The following is a 13439-nucleotide window of genomic DNA, read 5'->3' on the forward strand; positions in this document are numbered from 1 at the left end:
CCGAGGCCTTAGTTGGTGGTTCTCTTCCACCACAGTCCCCGGAAGCAGTCGCGTCTTCACCACCAATGTCTCTCGGTCGCTTTCCAGCTAGTCGACTGTCTCCACTGTCGCTGACTTCAATGTCACCCTGCAATGCCTTTGCGTCACTGGGATCCTTCACAGAAGACTGGTACTCCACGGGCTTGCCTGGTGACTACAGCTCCCATTGCTCTCGCTCAGATGCCTTGTCGACGAATTTTTTTCATTCGAAGTCCCACTGCGCTTGCTCAGTTTCACCAATCCTGGGGTAACCTGTTCTGTTTTTCACAGTCGAGCTCCCTCCTTCTTAAACCTCATCTTCATTCATGAACAACTCTGTGATCGTTCCCATTCACGGGTCCTGTAACGCGCTGGTATAAGATGGCGTGTAGTCATTCTCCCCTTGGCCACATCTACGGCCGGTGCGCCAGCGTGGCACGCGGCAATCACGCCGTGTGTGCCCCTTTACTCGACAACGTAAGCACACTGGCGCTATGCTCGCAAGAACCACCAAAGCTTGGTCACCGCTTACGTTCACTTGACGGGGCAGGTCATCGATTATGACGTCCACCTTCAAAAGAAATGTCACAACGCAGGTAGTGGAGCCTTTCTCGCTAATGCCGTTCACACGCCACCGCTCCACGCTGACATCAGTCACTTGACCGTACGGCTAGAACGCACGTCGCACTTATTTATCACCAACATTGCGCAGCTGCCAGAGCACCTTCAAACGCACATCTTGATTTTGCCGGATCTATGGCGAGACAACGGCATTTTTTTACCTTGATATTGCCGTGCGAAAGAATCGTCTTGACAGCGTACATGTTATTGAAAGTTACTACCCACGCATGACTCATCCTACACGCCCCCAAAGCAACCACTTCGGGGAGTAAACGCAGGCTTGCCAGAGTGTCGCGGAGTTCTTTGACTCGATCATGGTCGTACTCGTACGCCAGCATGCAAAAATACCATATTTAAACAATAAATCCTGCACGAAGGCTTGGCAATACATCTTCATAGTCCTTGTTATCTTCAAGAGACCTGTTTCCGCGGCTCAAACCGGCCACTGTCGTCGCTCCACTTGAGCATGCCATTACACGTTCGTTGGCTTCAGCGGCCGGAAGTGGAACCCCCGCTAGGCCACCCTGACGGGACACGAATACGCAGTCCTGCGGCACCGAGTCAACCATACTTAATCGATGCGAGCAGCACTTGCTGTGTCTTTTCTCGTTCGTGTATTCGTCCTAATGCTGCCCCATTCAATTCATTATGAACCATGACCAGCTAGTCTACCTTCACACCTTCCGGGTATTCTTTAGCCCACTTGTTTGTGGGGCAACTAGTTGGACATTTCCTTTTCTCCCGCGACAACGAGGACTCTAACAGTCTGTGAAGTTAGGCTCGGCCATCCTGACGGGACACGAAGACGCATCTTTGTGGCACCGAGTCAACCGCACTTAGTCGATTCGTAAATAGAGGAAAAAGAAGTTTGCGGCTCTGTAACTTATGATTTACTTGACAAGACATGGGAGGCTTTAAAAAAAAAAGATAATTGTCAGAAGTGGGATTCGAACCCACGCCCGGAAGACCGGACTGCGACCTGAACGCAGCGCCTTAGACCGCTCGGCCATCCTGACGGAACACGAATGCGCATTTCTGTGGCAAAGAGTCAATCATACTTAGTCGATTCGTAAATAGAGGAAAAATAAGTTTGCGGCTCTGTAACGTATGATTTACTTGACAAGACATGGGAGGCTTTAAGAAAAAGAAAAAAGTAACTATGAGAAGTGAGATTCGAACCCACGCCCGGAAGACCGGACTGCGACCTGAACGCAGCGCCTTGGACCGCTCGGCCATCCTGACGTTTTTTTTTTTTCTTTACAGATCGGCCATCCTGACGGAACACAAATGCGCGCCTCTGTGGCACCAAGTCAATCATATTTAGTCAATTCGTAAATAGAGGAAAAAGAAGTTTTGGGCTCTGTGACTTATGATTTACTTGACAAGACATGGGAGGCTTTAAGAAAAAAGAAAAAAGTAACTGTGAGAAGTGAGATTCGAACACACGCCCGGAAGACCGGACTGCGACCTGAACGCAGCGCCTTGGACCGCTCGGCCATCCTGACGTTTTTTTTTTTTCTTTACAGATCGGCCATCCTGACGGAACACAAATGCGCGCCTCTGTGGCACCAAGTCAATCATATTTAGTCAATTCGTAAATAGAGGAAAAAGAAGTTTTGGGCTCTGTGACTTATGATTTACTTGACAAGACATCGGAGGCTTTAAGAAAAAGAAAAAAGTAACTGTGAGAAGTGGGATTCGAACCCACTTTTTTTTTCTTTATTGCCTGTTTTCGGCTCACGTAAACAATACACATATTAACTGATACACAACACAATCCAAACCATTGTAAAAACCGTGGCTCAAAGATGTGGCCACGCATCTGTTAAAATGTTTTTATCGTCGATAGTAATTCGACGCGCGGCAACCATTCTGGGGGGAATTCCTCCAACTTTTGTTCATCCACAAAATTTCTTATATACTCTTTGAAGTACTGCGTGGGTGCTCGTGCATCTACATCAAAGTGCATGGCTGCCATCCTGGATTTCCAAATGCTATGAAGAGCCATAAGCATTATCATATCATATGGGGTACCGTCGTCACTTTGTATTTGCAAATAGCGGATGCCATATGCATCAATGGGGAAATCTTTTTTGATCGTGCGCTAGAGCACGTCCCAAAGAAAAACAGCATCCCAGCAGTCAATGAATACATGCTCAATTGTCTCCTCCTTTCTGCATATTATGCAATGCGTGCCCCAAGGAACGTAAAACCCCTTTGCAGCCATCCAGGTTTTGACGGTCAGCGTACCGGTATGTAATTTAAAAAAGAAATTCTTAGCACCTGGCGATATTTTCATCGCCTTTACTGCGACCTGAACGCAGCGCCTTGGACCGCTCGGCCATCCTGACGGAACACGAATGCGCGCCTTTGTGGCACCGAGTCAATCATATTTAGTCAATTCGTAAATAGAGGAAAAAGAAGTTTTGGGTTCTGTGACTTATGATTTACTTGACAAGACATGGGAGGCTTTAAGAAAAAGAAAAAAGTAACTGTGACAAGTGAGATTCGAACCCACGCCCGGAAGACCGGACTGCGACCTGAACGCAGCGCCTTGGACCGCTCGGCCATCCTGACAGAAGACGTATGCGCATCTCTGTGGCACCAAGTCAATCATACTTAGTCGATTCGTAAATAGACGAAAAAGAAGTTTGCGGCTCTGTCACTTATGATTTACTTGATATGACATGGGAGGCTTTAAAAAAAATTTAACTGTCAGAAGTGGGATTCGAACCCACGCCCGGAAGACCGGACTGCGACCTGAACGCAGCGCCTTGGACCGCTCGGCCATCCTGACGGAACACGAATGCGCGCCTTTGTGGCACCAAGTCAATCATATTTAGTCAATTCGTAAACGGAGGAAAAAATTGCCCGCAGCTTCCCTCGGGGGAACACTGAGGAGAATGCGGAGCATATAATTGGTTAACGGGGTGTTAAAGTGCGACTTACTTGGGTCGATGGCTAAATTGGTTACCGTGGTTGTGAAATGGGGTGTTAAATTGCGACTTACTTGGGTCGATGGCTAAATTGGTTAACGTGGTTGTAGGAGGGGGTGTTAAATGAGTGAACACGTACACACGTATGCGAAAGGGCGGCGCTGGTCGAAGGGACGTCGATCATTGTGTTTGTGGATTCGTTGGAATTCATTTCACCGCGACCTTGGACGTCGACGCGCCGTACAAACCAACCAACGAGCGGCAACTGAGCGAGCGAGCGCCGACCTTGAGTATATATACAGCGCGACGGCGCATGCACTGTCAGCTGTCGAATGTTCGAGAAGGGGGAGAAACGCAACGGCGCATGCGCGCGCGTCAGCTGCCGATGTTCTCGAAGCGCGGCGGCGCATGCGCGCGCGTCAGCTGCCGATGTTCTCGAAGCGTGACGGCGCATACGCGCTACATTATACAGCTAGCGAATGTTCGTGAAGAGGAGAAGCGCACGTGGTGTGTAGAGGAGGAAGGGTGCACAGATGGTGGAGGAGTGAAGCGCGCGCGGTGTGTAGAGGAGGAAGGGATGCACAGATGGTGGAAGAAGGAGGAGGAAGCTTGCGGACGGCGCCGCACCACAAGCCTCGAGTATTAGATGCTCCGCATCAAAAAGAAGTTTTGGGCTCTGTGACTTATGATTTACTTGACAAGGCATGGGAGGCTTTAAAAAAAGAAAAAAGATAACTGTCAGAAGTGGGATTCGAACCCACGCCCGGAAGACCGGACTGCGACCTGAACGCAGCGCCTTGGACCGCTCGGCCATCCTGACGGAACACGAATGCGCGCCTTTGTGGCACCGAGTCAATCATATTTAGTCAATTCGTAAATAGAGGAAAAAGAAGTTTTGGGCTCTGTGACTTATGATTTACTTGACAAGACATGGGAGGCTTTAAGAAAAAGAAAAAAGTAACTGTGAGAAGTGGGATTTGAACCCACGCCCGGAAGACCGGACTGCGACCTGAACGCAGCGCCTTGGACCGCTCGGCCATCCTGACAGAAGACGTATGCGCATCTCTGTGGCACCAAGTCAATCATACTTAGTCGATTCGTAAATAGAGCAAAAAGAAAATTTGCGGCTCTGTAATTTGTGATATACTTGACAGGACATGGCAGGCTTTAAAAAATAAAAAAAAGTTACTGTCAGAAGTGCGATTTGAAACCGCACTCGGAAGGCCGGACTGTGACCTGACGCAGCACCTTGGACCGCTCAGCCATCCTCACCTTCTTTTTTTCATTTCCTTTATTCAGTAGAAGTACATGAATGTAACAGGCATGCAGCACATCATTGTCAGATCACTAGCTGCTCAGCTAGATTGTTTACTTTAAAAAGTACTCAACCTTGACAAATTTATTCAGAAGTGTTATTTACTCTGGGGTATCGCTTATTGCTTGCAGTACATCTCGCACACATATCACGTGTTCCAAAAACTAATGATTGGCCTGAAACACTTTCAAATGCGCATGTCTGACGTTCATTCTCGTACACCAGACACTATGCATACACATGAGCATGAGCATATCGCATAATACTTCATCACCTACGGCGCACGGCAAGTAGCGAATCCCAAAGAGGCTTAATGGTAAGTCTTTTTCCAACGTCCGTCGAGGCACATCCCAGAGGAACATTGCATCAAGGCGGTCCAGAAACAAGTGATCGATGGTTTCTGGTTTTCCACAGATATGACAGCTAACCGACCGCCCAACAAAGAGGCCTTTGCGCTGCAACTGTGACCTCGCAGGAAGGACGCCCGTGTGCGGTTGAAAAAAAGAAAGATTTCATTGATGGTTTGACTGTCATTCGTTTTACCCGCTTAAGCACATCACGTGCAGGGCCCGAGTTGTGCATGGCGTCACAACCGAACAAGTATTGCAAAGAAAATCTTGCCTTGAGAATTTCCATTGAAGAGACAACTTCACATAAGAAGGTGGACAATTTCTGTGCTTTCAAGAAAAACGTTGATATAACAAAGTTTCTAAGAGGCTCTTGTAATCGCTCTCAGATTACCGTACGAAGAAAAGGATCACTCTGGTCCCGTAAGAAAAAAAGAATCTTGAGACAATTTGCTTGAAGAACAAATGCAATAGTGCCAGGCCACCGTTTTTCACTCGAAGAAAAATATTGGAACGGCTCATGCGTTCCCAAGATGACCTCCGGATAAAAACTGCGAAAATCCTGTGCAGCTTCTGAACTGAGATTCTAGCCATGCTTAACACGTGCAGCACGTAATAAACTTTAGCGATCGACACAAGACATTACAAACAGTCGCTCTTGTAAACATGGAGAAATTATGTCCACCCAGCTTTTCTGTTTGCATATTTACTCGTTGTGCTTCATCCGCACAGTAGTCTTTACTGCTTTTGTATTGACCAAGGGGCGCTCCTAAATAGTTTCGGGCAATGAGCTAAAAGGTATGCTGCCAACCGCATCTGGGGCATGCTCCCAATTTTCGTGCCAGAAGCCGATACATTTCGTCAAACTAATGACGCTCCCAGTTGATTTACAGAAGTCTTTAGCGTCTGCAATTGCTTCGTGCACACTGCTTTCATCCGAGCAAAAGACAGCTATATCATCGGCATAAGCGAGAACCTTGACCTCGCTATTGCAGTGTCAATACATCTTTTATACATATATACATACGCCACACATCACCCACCAACGTGCGTAAGGTTGGGTGTATTCACTTATGCACCTTTAACGCGTTCAATGTGTCTAACAAACTAAGCGTTTCATCGCTTGCCCCTCGGTGTTCCAGCACTTGTCTTAGCTTCGGTACGTGTTCAACAAAATGGCCTTAACCAATCGCGCTTGGGGCTCAATATTTCGTACATTTATACGTGACCTCCATATGCTATGGAGACCTAGAAGCATGAAGAGGTCAAACGGGACAGCATTTTCTTGGAACAAGCAGAAAACGAATACCGTAAGCGTCGATTGGTAGCTCCTCCTTCAAAGTTCTCTTCACCACATCCCAATAAATACCCGCGTCCCAACAGTCAATACAAACGTGTTCCGTAGTTTCTGCTTTGTGACACAAAATACAGTTCCGTCCCCACGGCACAAACATGCCTCGTTGTTCAAACCATGTTTTCGCAGGTAGTGTGCCTGTGTGAAGCTTAAAGATCGGCCATCCTGACGGTACAAGGATGTGCATCTCTGTGGCACTGAGTCAACCACACTTAGTCGATGCGTAGAGGAAAGCGGCTCTATAATTTGTGATTTACTTGACATGACACGGCAGGCTTCGAGGAAGAATTACTGTAAGGATTCGAACCCACACCCGGAAGAGCGGACTGCGACCTGAACGCAACGCCTTGGACAGCTCGGCCATCCTGACGGGACGCGGTGGTGCATCTCTTTGGCCCCAAGTCAATCGCACTTATTCGACTACGCTGTGACGACAGTGGTAAACGATTGAATTAACTCTCTCCACATTCGATGATCTGAAGATTGCGAGAAAGGGACTGCTGCAACTTCCGAATGGCGTTAATTGTACTGAGGGGGGCTCCGTGGGAAAGCAGTGAGAACTCCCCATTAAAGAACGACTGCTATTCGCATAGACGCTTGGCGTTATTTTCTTTTTGACATTTCTGCAGCTCTTGCACTTTCGATGGAGGATTGATTGATTGATTGATATGTGGGGTTTAACGTTTCAAAACCACCATATGATTATAAGAGACGCCGTAGTCGAGGGCTCCGGAAATTTCGACCACCTGGGGTTCTTTAACGTGCACCCAAATCTGAGCACACGGGCCTACAACATTTCCGCCTCCATCGGAAATGCAGCACTTTCGATGGAGGCGAGAATGTTTGCGGCCCGTGTACTTAGATTTAGGTGCACGCTAAAGAACCCCAGATAGCAGAAATTTCCGAAGCGCTTTACTACGGCGTCTATCATGATCGTATTGTGGTTTTGGGGCATTAAACCCCAGATATTGTCTCTCGACAATTCTCTCCTTGCGCAGACTTCTAGGACAGGCAACCGTGATCGCTATAATTGAGCCTTCCTCTTTTTTATAACTACAATTCCAAGATTTTTCAGTAAGAAAGAAACTCCTAGGGACTCGAAGTGTAACGACATGTATGGTACAAAGTGTCTGTACACACCGTCTCTGTTTCGTGGGAAACGGCTTTCAATGACATTGCCCATTTACTCTTTGGCAGCTTGTAGAGCTGTCGCTATGAGTTAAAAGTCTACCCTGCCTCAGCCATTGCCCTGACATCGTCTCTGCAATACACCCGTGCGATGTTTTATACGAAGCCTTCGGGGATAGAACGTATGCGGGCTCGTCGCGCGGATGTTGAAGCCGCCCGAATGCGGTTCGAACACAGGAAGTGCCGAGAGTAATTGCCCGCACACTCACCTACAAAATGTATCGCACGAGATTCCGGCCACATGAACCGAGACTGCGAAGTTTTGATCTCACTAGAAGCACAAGACATTTGAAATGCGACCGGGTGCCGCGCAGCAGGTTGACAGGAGCTGCCTGGCAAGTGAGATCAATCAATCAATCAATCAATCAATCAATCAATCAATCAATCATTTTATTTCCTTTAGATAAGGTGGAGTACAGGACTAAAAGCTCAAGAGCCTGACGAAGTCCTGACCCCGTTCACAAGTTGACAAAGTAGCGGGAATGGCAGTCAATCATGCACAACAAATATGAAATAAACATATAGGTATAACATCACAAAAAATACAAAAAGTATTACTTTTTGTAATACGTACTTCTAGCACAAAGCGAGTGATGACGACGAAAAGACACAACAGGTCAGGCACCCGCTTTCGTCTATAGTTTTATTTCAGCGGAAGACAATTTTAGAGCAGTGTCATGACACCTGGAGATAGTGCGAGCGTATTACAATATTAAGAAGAGTCTTCAGTTGTGAAACAATAGCAGATAGCTCAATTCTCTCGGCTAGTTCGAACGGCTTATGGACTATATAATTCAAACGGTTTATGGTGTATATTAATTGCTTGCCATTAGCCTTCCAGACAACGTACGCTCTGTGGCGTAATGGTAAGCGCTGGACGCATAGGATCGAGAGGTTGCTGGTTCGATTCCATGCAAGATATTCTTGTCTTCCTAGATTTTTTCTTCACGATCTGTAAGTATGCATTTTTCAACGTCACTTCGGTGACAAAAGTACGTCAGTGGAGCCGCAGCATTATATGTCCACTTTAGTGTTAGAATCCTAGGCACAAGTTCACCTGAGTGCTAAACCTCAAGCGCACGTGAACAAGGCACAAAAAAGTGTTGCACCGAAACTCTAAACATTTCTTCGATGCCTTTTGTTAACTTCGAAAAAAAATCCACTCTTTGGATAAGTGATATTACCATTTAAACGCATTTGACAAAATTCTTGACAATAATAATTTAATTACTTCCTAGCAGTAATACCGCCATCTCTGATTACAATGCACAACCTGAAAGCGGGACTACACATGTGTCGAGCGTTCGCGAATTTCTGCTCATGCTGAGCGTTCCCCGTAAACTCTAAAGAAGTGCATTTCGATACGTTAAATGACTTGGGTCCACGCTATTTCTATAACTTTCAATTCACTTCGTTATATCAGTAGCGCTAAATGGACTGCTCTGTGATTTCAGTGCCAACTTTACTCGGAACCCCTTCGTGAACACCTGCAATTTTAAACGCGTGGTATAGTGAAGTCATCAGCAAAAGGCGGACGACTTCTCTTCACGGTCCAGCTCATTTCCAAGAACAGAGCCCAAGCACCATGTACGCGAGTAAACCTTGTCCTCATACTCTCATATTCGGAACCAAGCGCTGCGTCTGAAAAAAACAAACAAAAAGAACGGTGAGCAAGTAAGCAAACCCACTGCAGTTTCTCATTGCCGCCCTACGGCCTGGCCCGACGTTGTTTGCCTGCACGCGGAACACACCAGGTCATCCACTCGCAATAAATAACGCATTCGCAACCTTCGCCCGCAAGCGGCATCAGAGAGGCAACTACCTTAATTATCCATTATACCTGCGCGAAGGTCCACTTCCCATCATCCACAATTCGCTACGACGAAGGTGCACCGGCAGGAACCGTATGGTCCCGGGTCCGAGGTCCCGAGAAACCCACATTGTGCGTCGGGGACTCTATAGTATCACTTAGCTAATTGCTTTTCCGTATTTTTCAAGTACACGACATATTGACTAATTTGGCCGACAGAATTAAAGGTCAGTAGCTGTATCCATATCTGGGCTTTTAGCTCCCAAAACCAAGATGTCATTATGGGAGATAGTGGATGGCTCCGGAAACGTCTACCATCTGTTGTTTAGCGTGCACCGACGCGGGCCTTTACCGTTTTACCATTATTTAAATGGAGTTATCGAAATGGCTGATTGGGCTTTAGTTTGTGATACATGAGACATGACAGTTTGAAATACCGTATCTTATCTGTCCTTGTCCTTATCTATCCTTGCTTCAAATACCGCGTCAGTGTCTTAGCTGTCCTTGTCTACGTCACGGCCCCGCCGCGGTGGCTAAGGTAACTCGGCTGCTGACCCGCAGGTTGCGGGATCAAATCCCGGCTGCGGCGGCTGTAATTTCGATGGAGGCGAAAATGCTGTAGGCCCGTGTGTTCAGATGTAGGCCCGTGTGTTCGGGTGCACGTTAAGGAAACCCAGGTGGTCAAAATTTCCGGAGCCCTTCAATACGGCGTCTCTCCCAATCGTACGGTGGTTTTGGGAAATTAAAGGTCACATATCAAATTTGTCTACGTCGCGCGCTCATGTTTGAAGCGATGTAAATGAATGCAGCCGCAGCCGGTATCGAGCCTGTGACCTTCAGGTCAGCAGCAGATCACCACGATCACTGCTCCACCTTGGTGGACAAAGCCGCATACCGCGAACTTGCTGAGCAGCTCTAGATAGCGGTCTCTTTCTGACGGTATATAGGTCTGAACAATAAAGAGTTCTAGTTTATCCGCGAAATTTCTTTGCGTTAGCGCCATACCGGATACAATAAGCTGAAACGCGAGAGGCCGGATAGCCTTGCAAAACTTGGTTCATGTCAGTATACTATAAGTCACCAACCAATCACCACGGCCACCTGTACCAGTCAACAGATCACCTAGCCAACAGATCGATTGACAGATCGTCTATGATTGTGCAAACGGCGAGCTGAATTGTGCCCGCAATTTACGTGCATGCTCTTAAAAATAACAGTGGCACTATACATAACAGCTCTGAGGGTGTGCGTTCTAATAAAAATATTTACTGCTTGCGTAGTAACACAATATGGGTAACTTTACTACAGCGACAAGCTTAAAATGAAAGTGAGACTGGTGATGAATTGATTGATACGCGGGGTTTAACGTCCCAAAACCACCATATGATTATGAAAGACAGCGTAGTGGAGGGCTCCGGAAATTTTGACCACCTGGGGTTCTTTAACGTGCACCCAAATCTGAGCACACGGGCCTACAACATTTCCGCCTCCATCGGAAACGCAGCCGCCGCAGCCGGTATTCGATCCCGCAACATGCGGGTTAGCAGCCGAGTACCTTAGCCACTAGACCACCGCGGCGGGGCGGCAGGCTTACGTCACGTTATGCGCGACTATTTAGGAGCAGCTGCCCGTGCTTAGTTAAAAAACAAACAAACAAAAGGAGATTAGTTACAGTTAGCCAAGAGGAAACCAGGCGGGGCCGTTGCCTGCAAATAATGTGAGGCTAAATCCGCCGGCTACCTACAACATTATAATCATAATCCTGAGACCACTGGTGTAGATTCCTAAAGACTACTATAGAGGGACGCATTCTGCAATGACTTCCTTTTATACATATGCTTTATTTTTATTCATATAAAACAAAATTATGCATCCACACATAATAACAACAACAACAAAATGAGTGCAGGCATCACACGTGGTCAAAAGAAATGGCGCTGAGTGTACAACACTACATAAGCAACATCACATCGCAAAGTTACTCTCTAGCAGCAACTCGCTGGCAGGAAAATTTTCCCAGCTGCTTCATTTGGGTTAAGACATTGCAATGAAATTCCTTTGGTTGACTGAATTCTATTGTCTTAATTCTGTTGGTAATTACAGTTGTAAATACCTTGCATACGATGGAGAGCAAGCCGGTAGGCCTGTAATTCCTTTTCGTTCCATTTATTACAGATTAGGATGAAGACGGCTCAACAATCGAACCCATTAATACTATCGACCAGGTAACAGAGAAATGCTCAGAATACACTCAAACCCTATGCATAACTTCATAGATTACAAGAAGGCTTTTGATTCAGAAGACATATCAGCCGTCATGCAGATACCGCGGAATCAGTGCGTCGACGGTGCATGTATAAGCATCCTGGAAGAAATCTACACCAGATCAAGTGCCGCCATGGTGCTCCACAAAGAAAGTGACAAAATATCAATAAAGGATGGCGTAAGACAAGGGGATACGATCTCCCCAATGCTATATTTGCCGCGTGCTTACAGGAGGTTTTAAGAGGCCTAGAGTGAAAACAGTTAGGGATAAGAGTTAATGGAGAGTACTTTAGTAATCTGCACTTCGCCGATGACATTGCATTGCTGAGTAATTCAAGGTACGAATCGCAATTCATGATTACTGAATTAAACAAGTAGAGCAAAAAGGTAGGTCTTAAAATTATTCTGCAGAAAACGAAAGTAATGTACAAGAACCTCGAAAGTGAACAGCGCTTCGAGATAGGTATTAGTGCACTTGAAGTTGTAAAATACTACGTCTACATAGGACGGGTGGTAACCGCGGAGCCAAACCACGAGATTGAAGCAACTAGAAGAATAAGAATGGGGTGGAGCACATTCGGCAAGCATTCTCAAATCAAGACTCGTATATTTCCACTATACCTCAAGAGAAATGTTTACAACTGCTGTATATTAGTGGTACTAACCTGCGGAGCAGAAACCTGGAGGATTACTAACAGAGTCCAACTTAAGTTGAGGACGACACAGCGAGCGAAGAAAAGGAAAATGATAGGTGTAACACTAAAGGACGAGAAGAGAGCAGAATGCATCAAGGAACAAACGGGTGTCGAGGACATCATTGCCGAAATCAAGAAGAAAAAATGGCCATGGGCAGGGCACGTAGCGCGACGGCAAGATAACGGCTTGTCATTAAGGATCTCAAACTGGATTCCAAGAGAAGTCAAGCGCGTGGGGGGGGGGGGGGGACAAAGCGCTACGTGGGCAGGTGAGATTAGGAAGTTTGCGGGTATAAGGTGGCAGCAGCAAGCACAGGACCAAATACATGGGAGAGGCCTTTGTCCTGCAATGGGATTAATCAGGCTGGTGCTGATGAAGATGGTGCAATCAAAGCAGGAGCACTCCTTGTGCTAACGCATATAAAGGTATCACCCATCTTGCGAACTACCTGCTAGAAGCACCTCAATTCTCCTAAATTAAAGTGCTTCATATCTGAGAGTTGGTTTTACGGAGAGTGTGTTGTGCTTGACTGCAAAGAAATTCAAATGAGACATCGAGAAGATAAATCTCGAGTGGGGGACACTTGCATGGGATACCACCCTCCCACCCCGCCTGAACACAGGGAGGAGGTGCTGACCCCTTTAATTTACGTCACTGAGTGAGACCGTACTGTGTTGTCTCTTCATGCGACCTGGTAAGTATCACCTTCCGAAAATACGTTCGAGCAAGACCTTTTGCCCTGTGAAGTGTGAAGTGAAATGTGAAGTGAAATGTGATGTGTGAATTGAAATGTGAAAAGTGAAATGTGAAGTGAAATGTGAAGTGCCCTGATGTGGGATAGCATCCTTACGAACTTTTACTGCCTAGTAGACGAAAGTACCAACTGAGT

At 46.6% G+C, this 13439-nt stretch overlaps 6 non-coding genes across 6 annotated transcripts; all 6 read right to left on the minus strand.

Annotated features, from left to right (window-relative positions):
• Positions 1–1571: 1571 nt before the first annotated feature.
• TRNAL-CAG (transfer RNA leucine (anticodon CAG)) lies at positions 1572–1655 on the minus strand. The gene has a single exon. It is a non-coding gene; the product is annotated as a tRNA-Leu (tRNA).
• A 142-nt stretch (positions 1656–1797) lies between these two features.
• Positions 1798–1881, minus strand: TRNAL-CAG (transfer RNA leucine (anticodon CAG)). Its single transcript has one exon. It is a non-coding gene; the product is annotated as a tRNA-Leu (tRNA).
• A 179-nt stretch (positions 1882–2060) lies between these two features.
• Positions 2061–2144, minus strand: TRNAL-CAG (transfer RNA leucine (anticodon CAG)). The gene has a single exon. It is a non-coding gene; the product is annotated as a tRNA-Leu (tRNA).
• A 1208-nt stretch (positions 2145–3352) lies between these two features.
• On the minus strand, positions 3353–3436 carry TRNAL-CAG (transfer RNA leucine (anticodon CAG)). The gene has a single exon. It is a non-coding gene; the product is annotated as a tRNA-Leu (tRNA).
• An 875-nt stretch (positions 3437–4311) lies between these two features.
• On the minus strand, positions 4312–4395 carry TRNAL-CAG (transfer RNA leucine (anticodon CAG)). The gene has a single exon. It is a non-coding gene; the product is annotated as a tRNA-Leu (tRNA).
• A 142-nt stretch (positions 4396–4537) lies between these two features.
• On the minus strand, positions 4538–4621 carry TRNAL-CAG (transfer RNA leucine (anticodon CAG)). Its single transcript has one exon. It is a non-coding gene; the product is annotated as a tRNA-Leu (tRNA).
• Between the last annotated feature and the right edge of the window lie 8818 nt (positions 4622–13439).

Source organism: Rhipicephalus microplus, chromosome 8 (genome assembly GCF_043290135.1).
Source record: "Rhipicephalus microplus isolate Deutch F79 chromosome 8, USDA_Rmic, whole genome shotgun sequence".
NCBI lineage: Eukaryota > Metazoa > Arthropoda > Arachnida > Ixodida > Ixodidae > Rhipicephalus > Rhipicephalus microplus.